The 8186-nt window shown below is 37.8% G+C and overlaps 1 non-coding gene across 1 annotated transcript; it reads left to right on the forward strand.

The window, feature by feature from the left end:
* The first annotated feature begins 5762 nt into the window (after positions 1 to 5762).
* Positions 5763 to 5870, forward strand: LOC112787942 (small nucleolar RNA R71). The gene has a single exon (XR_003195328.1). It is a non-coding gene; the product is annotated as a small nucleolar RNA R71 (small nucleolar RNA).
* The last annotated feature ends 2316 nt before the right edge of the window (positions 5871 to 8186 follow it).

Consider the following 8186-nt stretch of genomic DNA (forward strand, 5'->3'; position numbering starts at 1 on the left):
TGCATAACAAGTAACCTTTAATCCATGCTCTATTGTTTATTTGCAATTCAACTGATAAATATAACTGACTTCCTGACTAAGATTTACAAGATAACCATAGATTGCTTCAAACCAACAATCTCCGTGGGATTCGACCCTTACTCACGTGAGGTATTACTTGGACGACCCAGTGCACTTGCTGGTTGGTGCACGAAATTGTGTTCCATGTTCTTTGTACTTGTGTGAGATTAACAATATATAATTGTATTGAATCCTCATTGTAGCTCTATGTGTGGACACAACTTCGATACAACTAACCAGCAAGTGCACTGAGTCGTCCAAGTAATACCTTACGTGAGTAAGGGTCGAATCCCACGGAGATTGTTGGTATGGAGCAAGCTATGGTCACCTTGCAAATCTCAGTCAGGCGGATTTAAACATGATACTTTATTAGATTAAAATAAACAATAAAAGGGATAGAGATACTTATGTAGGTTCATTGGCAGGAATTTCAGATAAGCGAATGGAGATGCTTTTCGTTCCTCTGAACCTCTGCTTTCCTGCTATCTTCATCCAATCAGTCTCATTCCTTTCCATGGCTGGCTTTATGTGATACATCACCACTGTCAATGGCTACTTTCGGTCATCTCACGGGAAAATGATCCAATGCCCTGTCACGGCACGGCTAATCGTCTGGAGGCATCACCCTTGTCAATGGCTTCATCTTATCCTCTCAGTGAATAATATGCTCACGCACCCTGTCGTGGTACGGCTATTCATCTGTCGGTTCTCGATCATGCTGGAATAGGATTTACTATCCTTTTGCGTCTGTCACTAACGCCCTGCAATCGCGAGTTAGGAGCTCGTCACAGTCATTCAATCATTGAATCCTACTCGGAATACCACAGACAAGGTTTAGACCTTCCGGATTCTCTTGAATGCTGCCATCATTCTAGCTTACGCCACGAAGATTCTGGTTAGGAGATCTAAGAGATACTCATTCTAGCTTAATTCATGTAGAACAGAAGTGTTTGTCAGGCACGCGTTCATAAGGGAGAAGGATGATGAGCGTCACACATAATCATCACCTTCATCATGTTCTTGGGTGCGAATGGATATCTTAGAAGCGAAATAAGAAGAATTGAATAGAAAACAGTAGTACTTTGCATTAATCTTTGAGGAACAGCAGAGCTCCACACCTTAATCTATGGAGTGTAGAAACTCTACCGTATGAAAATACATAAGTGAAGGTCCAGGCATGGCCGTGTGGCCAGCCCCTATGGTCTAAGAACAATGCGTTCAAAGATGCCTAATACAATAGTAAGAGGTCCTATTTATAATAAACTAGCTACTAGGGTTTACATGAGTAAGTATTTGATGTATAAATCCACTTCCGGGGCCCACTTGGTGTGTGTTTGGGCTGAGCTTAAGTGTTGCACGTGCAGAGGCTATTTGTGGAGTTGAACGCCAGTTTTTGTGCCAGTTTGGGCGTTCAACTCTGGTTTTGGATCCTTTTCTGGCGCTGGACGCCAGATTTGGGTAGAAAGCTGGCATTGAACGCCAGTTTACGTCGTCAATTCTTGGCCAAATTATGGACTATTATATATTGCTGGAAAGCCCTGGATGTCTACTTTCCAACGCAATTGGAAGCGCGCCATTTCGAGTTCCGTAGCTCCAGAAAATCCACTTTGAGTGCAGGGAGGTCAGAATCCAACAGCATCAGCAGTCCTTTTTCAACTTCTGAATCTGATTTTTGCTCAAGTCCCTCCATTTCAGCCAGAAAATACCTGAAATCACAGAAAAACACACAAACTCATAGTAAAGTCCAGAAATGTGAATTTAACACAAAATCTATTAAAAACATCCCTAAAAGTAACTAGATCCTACTAAAAACATACTAAAAACAATGTCAAAAAGCGTATAAATTATCCGCTCATCACAACACCAAACTTAAATTGTTGCTTGTCCCCAAGCAACTGAAAATCAAAATAGGATAAAAAGAATAGAATATACTATAAATTCCAAACTATCAATGAAACAGAGCTTCAATCATATGAGCGGGACTTATAGCTTTTTGCCTCTTGAATAGTTTTGGCATCTCACTTTATCCATTGAAGTTCAGAATGATTGGCATCTATAGGAACTTCAGATTTCGAATAGTGTTATTGACTCTCCTAGTTTAGTATGATGATTCTTGAACACAGCTTCTTTATGAGTCTTGGCCGTGGCCCTAAGCACTTTGTTTTCCAGTATTACCACCGGATACATAAATGCCACAGACACATAATTGGGTGAACCTTTTCAGATTGTGACTCAGCTTTGCTAAAGTCCCCAATTAGAGGTGTCCAGGGTTCTTAAGCACACTCTTTTTTTTTTTTTGCTTTGGACCTTGACTTTAACCGCTCAGTCTCAAGTTTTCACTTGACACCTACACGCCACAAGCACATGGTTAGGGACAGCTTGGTTTAGCCGCTTAGACCAAGATTTTATTCCTTGAGGCCCTCCTATCCACTGATGCTCAAAGCCTTGGGATCCTTTTTATTTGCCCTTGCCTTTTGGTTTTAAGGGTTATTGGCTTTTTCTGCTTGCTTTTTCTTTTTCTTTCTATTTTTTTTTTTTCGCCTATTTTTTTCTGCAAGCTTTGTTCTTTGCTGCTTTTTCTTGCTTCAAGAATCATTTTTATGATTTTTCAGATTATCAAATAACATGTCTCCTAGTCATCATTCTTTCAAGAGCCAACATATTTAACATTCTTAAACAACAACTTCAAAAGACATATGCACTGTTCAAGCATACATTCAGAAAACAGGAAGCATTGTCACCACATCAATATAATTAAACTAAGTTCAAGGATAAATTTGAAACTCATGTACTTCTTGTTCTTTTGAATTAAAACAGTTTTTATTTAAGAGAGGTGATGGATTCATAGGACATTCATAACTTTAAGACATAGTTACTACTACTAATGATCATGTAATGAAGACGCAAACATAGATAAGCACATAACATAGAAAACGAAAAACAGAGAAAGTAAGAACAAGGAATGAGTCCACCTTAATGATGTCCTTGAGCTCTTCTATGTCTCTTCCTTGTCTTTGCTGCTCCTCCTTCATTGCTTTTAGATCTTCTCTGATTTGATGAAGGATGATGGAGTGCTCTTGATGTTCCACCCTTTAGTTGCTTCCAATAATTGTGTGGAAGAAAATGTATCCCCTGAGGTATCTCAAGGATCTCTTGATTTGCAGTCAAATGTTCTACCACTGAGCTATAGACCCTTGATGGAAGCTTTTGTCTTCCCTTTCCTTTTTCTAGAGGTTTCTCTGGCCTTAGGTGCCATCAATGGTTATGGAAAAAACAAAAAAGCTATGCTTTTACCACACCAAACTTAGAATGTTGCTCGCCCTCGAGCAAAAGAAGAAAGAATAGAAGAATAAGAAGAAGATATGGAGGAGATGGATGGGAGTGTGTATTCGGCCGTATGGGTGGGATTGGGTGGGAGAGAGATGTTGAATTTTTGAAGGTAGTGGGTGTATGGATGTGAGTGGTAAATGGAAAAGAAGAAGGGATGATCATGAATGGAAAGAGAGATGATGAGGTAGGTGGGGATCCTGTGGGGTCCACAGATCCTGAGATGATCCTGTGGGGTCCACAGATCCTGAGGTGTCAAGGCATTTACATCCCTGCACCAATTTAGGCATGTAAAATGCCCTTGCACACAACTCTGGGCGTTCAGCGCCAGGTTGGTGCCCATTTTGGGCGTTCAACGCCCCTTTGCTGCCATTTCTGGCGTTGAACGCCAGAACCATGCTTGTTCTGGGCGTTCAGCGCCAGGATGCTCCCATTCTGGGCGTTCAGCGCCAGAACTATGCTCTGTTCTGGCGTTGAACGCCAGACAGATGCTCCTCCAGGGTGTGATTTTTCTTCTGCTGTTTTTGATTCCGTTTTCAATTTTTATATTTATTTTGTGACTCCTCATGATCATGAACCTATAAAGACACATAACTAAGAAAAATATAGTTAGATAAATAAACATTGGGTTGCCTCCCAACAAGCACTTCTTTAATGTCAATAGCTTGACAGTGGGCTCTCATGGAGCCTCACAGATGTGCAGAGCTTTGTTGAGACTCTCCAACACCAAACTTAGAGTTTGGATATGGGAGTTCAACACCAAACTTAGAGTTTGGTTGTGGCCTCCCAACACCAAACTTAGAGTTTGACTGTGGGGGCTCTGGTTGACTCTGCTTGGAGAGAAGCTTTTTCTGCTTCCTCTCCATGGTTGCAGAGGGAGATCCTTGAGTTTTAAACACAAGGGAGTTCTCATTCCATTGAAGGAATATTTCACCTCTGTCAACATCAATCACAGCTCTTGCTGTGGCCAGGAAAGGTCTTCCTAGGATGATGGATTCATCCTCTTCCTTTCCAGTATCCAGGACTATGAAATCAGCAGGGATGTAAAGGCCTTCAACTTTTACTAACACGTCCTCTACTTGTCCATAAGCCTGTTTTCTTGAGCTATCTACCATCTCTAATGAGATTTTAGCAGCTTGCACCCCATAGATTCCCAGTTTCTCTATTACAGAGAGGGGCATGAGGTTTATACCTGAACCAAGGTCACACAGAGCCTTAAAGATCATGGTGCCTATGGTACAGGGTATTATGAACTTTCCAGGATCCTGTCTCTTCTGATGCAATGTCAGTTGATCCAGATCACTTAGTTCATTGATGAACAAGGGAGGTTCAACTTCCCAAGCATCAATGCCAAACAATTTGGCATTCAGCTTCATGATTGCACCAAGAAACTTGGCAGTTTGCTCTTCAGTAACATCCTCATTCTCTTCAGAAGAGGAATACTCATCAGAGCTCATAAAGGGCATAAGGAGGTTCAATGGAATCTCTATGGTCTCTAGATGAGCCTCAGAGTCCTTTGGTTCCCCAGAGGGAAGCTCCTTATTGATCACTGGACGTCCCTGGAGGTCTTCCTCCTTGGGATTCACGTCCTCTCCTCTCCTTACAGGTTCGGCCAGGGCCCTTATGTCAATGGCCTTGCACTCTCCTTTTGGGTTCTCTTCTGTATTGCTTGGGAGAGTACTAGAAGGGATTTCAGTGATCCTTTTACTCAGCTGGCCCACTTGTGCTTCCAGATTTCTAATGGAAGACCTTGTTTCATTCATGAAACTTACAGTGGCCTTAGATAGATCAGAGACTAGATTTGCTAAATTAGAAGCATTTTGTTCAGAGTTCTCTGTCTGTTGCTGAGTTGATGATGGAAAAGGTTTGCTATTGCTAAACCTGTTTCTTCCACCATTATTAAAGCCTTGTTGAGGCTTTTGATCCTTCCATGAGAAATTTGGATGATTTCTCCATGTTGAGTTATAGGTGTTTCCATAAGGTTCACCTAAGTAATTTACCTCTGCTATTGCAGGGTTCTCAGGATCATAGGCTTCTTCTTCAGAAGATGCCTCTTGAGTACTGTTGGATGCAGCTTGCATTCCATGCAGACTCTGAGAAATCATATTGACTTGCTGAGTCAATATTTTGTTCTGAGCCAATATGGCATTCAGAGTATCAACCTCAAGAACTCCCTTCTTCATAGGCGTCCCATTACTCACAGGATTCCTTTCAGAAGTGTACATGAACTGGTTATTAGCAACCATGTCAATGAGTTCTTGAGCTTCTGCAGGCGTTTTCTTTAGGTGAATGGATCCACCTGCAGAAGTATCCAATGACATCTTAGATAACTCAGATAGACCATCATAGAATATATCCAGGATGGTCCATTCTGAAAGCATGTCAGAAGGACACTTTTTGGTCAACTGTTTGTATCTTTCCCAAGCTTCATAGAGGGATTCACCTTCTTTCTGCCTGAAGGTTTGAACATCAGCTCTAAGCTTGCTCAGCTTTTGAGGAGGAAAGTACTTGGCTAAGAAAGCCGTGACCAGCTTATCCCAAGAGTTCAGGCTGTCTTTAGGTTGAGAATCCAACCATAATCTAGCTCTGTCTCTTACAGCAAAAGGGAAAAGCATGAGCCTGTATACTTCAGGATCTACTCCATTAGTCTTAACAGTATCACATATCTACAAGAATTCATTTAAGAACTGAAAAGGATCTTCAGATGGAAGTCCATGAAACTTGCAGTTCTGCTGCATCAGAGAAACTAATTGAGGTTTCAGCTCAAAATTGTTTGCTCCAATGGCAGGAATGGAGATGCTTCTTCCATGTAAATTGGAATTAGGTGCAGTGAAGTCACCAAGCATCTTCCTTATATTATTATTATTTTCGGCTGCCATCTCCTCTGCCTGTTCGAAAATTTCTGAAAGGTTATCTCTGGATTGTTGTATTTTAGCTTCTCTTAATTTTCTCTTCAGAGTCCTTTCAGGTTCTGGATCTGCTTCCACAAGAATGTTCTTATCCTTGCTCCTGATCATATGACAAGGAAGAATGGCCAGAAAAATAATGATAATAATAGAGATCCTTTATACCACAGTATAGGGATCCCTGTGTGAGTGGAAGAAGAGGGGGAGACAAAGAATGTAATATAATGGAAGAAACACAACTGTGAGGATGGAAGGAGGTGAAATGAGATGTTAGGATATGAATGAATAAATAGAATGAGATGGGGGAGGGATAATTTTCGAAAATTATTTTGAAAAAGGAGTTAGTGTTTTTTGAAAATTGGTTTTTGAAAATTTGTTAGTATTTTTTTTCGAAAAATTTTTGAAATCAAAAATAAAAAATAAAAATAATTAGTTAATTAAAAAGAAATTTTTGAAAAGAGGGGAGATATTTTCGAAAATTAGAGAGAGAGAGTTAGTTAGGTAGTTTTGAAAAAGTTAAGAAACAACAAAAAGTTAGTTAGTTAGTTGAAACAAATTTTGAAAAGATAAGAAGTTAGGAAGTTAGAAAAGATATTTTGAAAAGATATTTTTGAAAAAGATAAGATAAGAAGATATTTTTGAAAAGATATGATTGAAATTAGTTTTAAAAAAGATTTGATTTTTTTTTAAATCACAATTAATGACTTGATTCATAAGAAATCACAAGATATGATTCTAGAACTTAAAGTTTGAATTTTTCTTAACAAGCAAGTAACAAACTTCAAATTTTTGAACCAAAACATTAATTGTTTAAGTTATTTTCGAAAATTATGATTTAAAATGAGAAAAATATTTTTGAAAAATATTTTTGGAATTTTCGAAAATAACTAAGAATTTTGAAAAAGATTTGATTTTTGAAAAAGATAAGATTTTCAAATTGAAAATTTGATTTGACTCATAAGAAACAACTTGATTTTAAAAATTTTTGAAAAAGTCAACTCAAATTTTCGAATTTGATGAGAGAAAAAGGGAAAGATATTTTTTTTTTATTTTTGAAATTTTTATGAAAAACATGAAAATTATGCAATGCATGAAATTTTTAGATCAAAACATGTGATGCATGCAAGAATGCTATGAATGTCAAGATGAACACCAAGAACACTATGAATGTAGAGATGAACATCATAGACACAATTTTGAAAAATTTTTAATGCAAAGAAAACATGCAAGACACCAAACTTAGAATTCTTTAATGCTTACGCACTTAAGAATTCAAGAATGCATATGATAAACATGAAAAGACACAAAACAAAAAATCATCAAGATCAAACAAGAAGACTTACCAAGAACAACTTGAAGATCATGAAGAACACTATGAATGCATGATATTTTCGAAAAAAATGCAAGATGCATATGCAATTGACACCAAACTTATGATTTGACTCAAGACTCAAACAAGAAACACAAAATATATTTGATTTTTGTGATTTTCTAAATTTTTTTTTTTGGATTTTTATCTTATATTTTTCAAAAAATTATTTTGAAAAAGAAAAATAAGGATTCCAAAATTTTTAATATGAATTCCAGGAATCTTATGCTCTAAAGCTCCAATCAAAGGGTCAGGCATGGCTTAATAGCCAGCCAAGCTTTAACATATAATTACATGGATTGGAGTGATTAGTTGAATACCAATCCCAAAGCAGTTTGGGTATGGCTTTACAGCCAGATAGGATTCAACATGTTTCATGAAACACTAGAATTCATTCTTAAAAATCTTGAAGCCATAGAATAATTTATTTTTGAAAACATTATTTTTATTATTTTATTTTATTTTATTTTTTTTTTCGAAAACAAAAGAAAAATTTTTGAAAGCTTTTTGAAAAATTTTTGAAA

The sequence above is a fragment of the Arachis hypogaea genome, chromosome 20 (assembly GCF_003086295.3).
Source record: "Arachis hypogaea cultivar Tifrunner chromosome 20, arahy.Tifrunner.gnm2.J5K5, whole genome shotgun sequence".
In the NCBI taxonomy this organism is placed as follows: domain Eukaryota; kingdom Viridiplantae; phylum Streptophyta; class Magnoliopsida; order Fabales; family Fabaceae; genus Arachis; species Arachis hypogaea.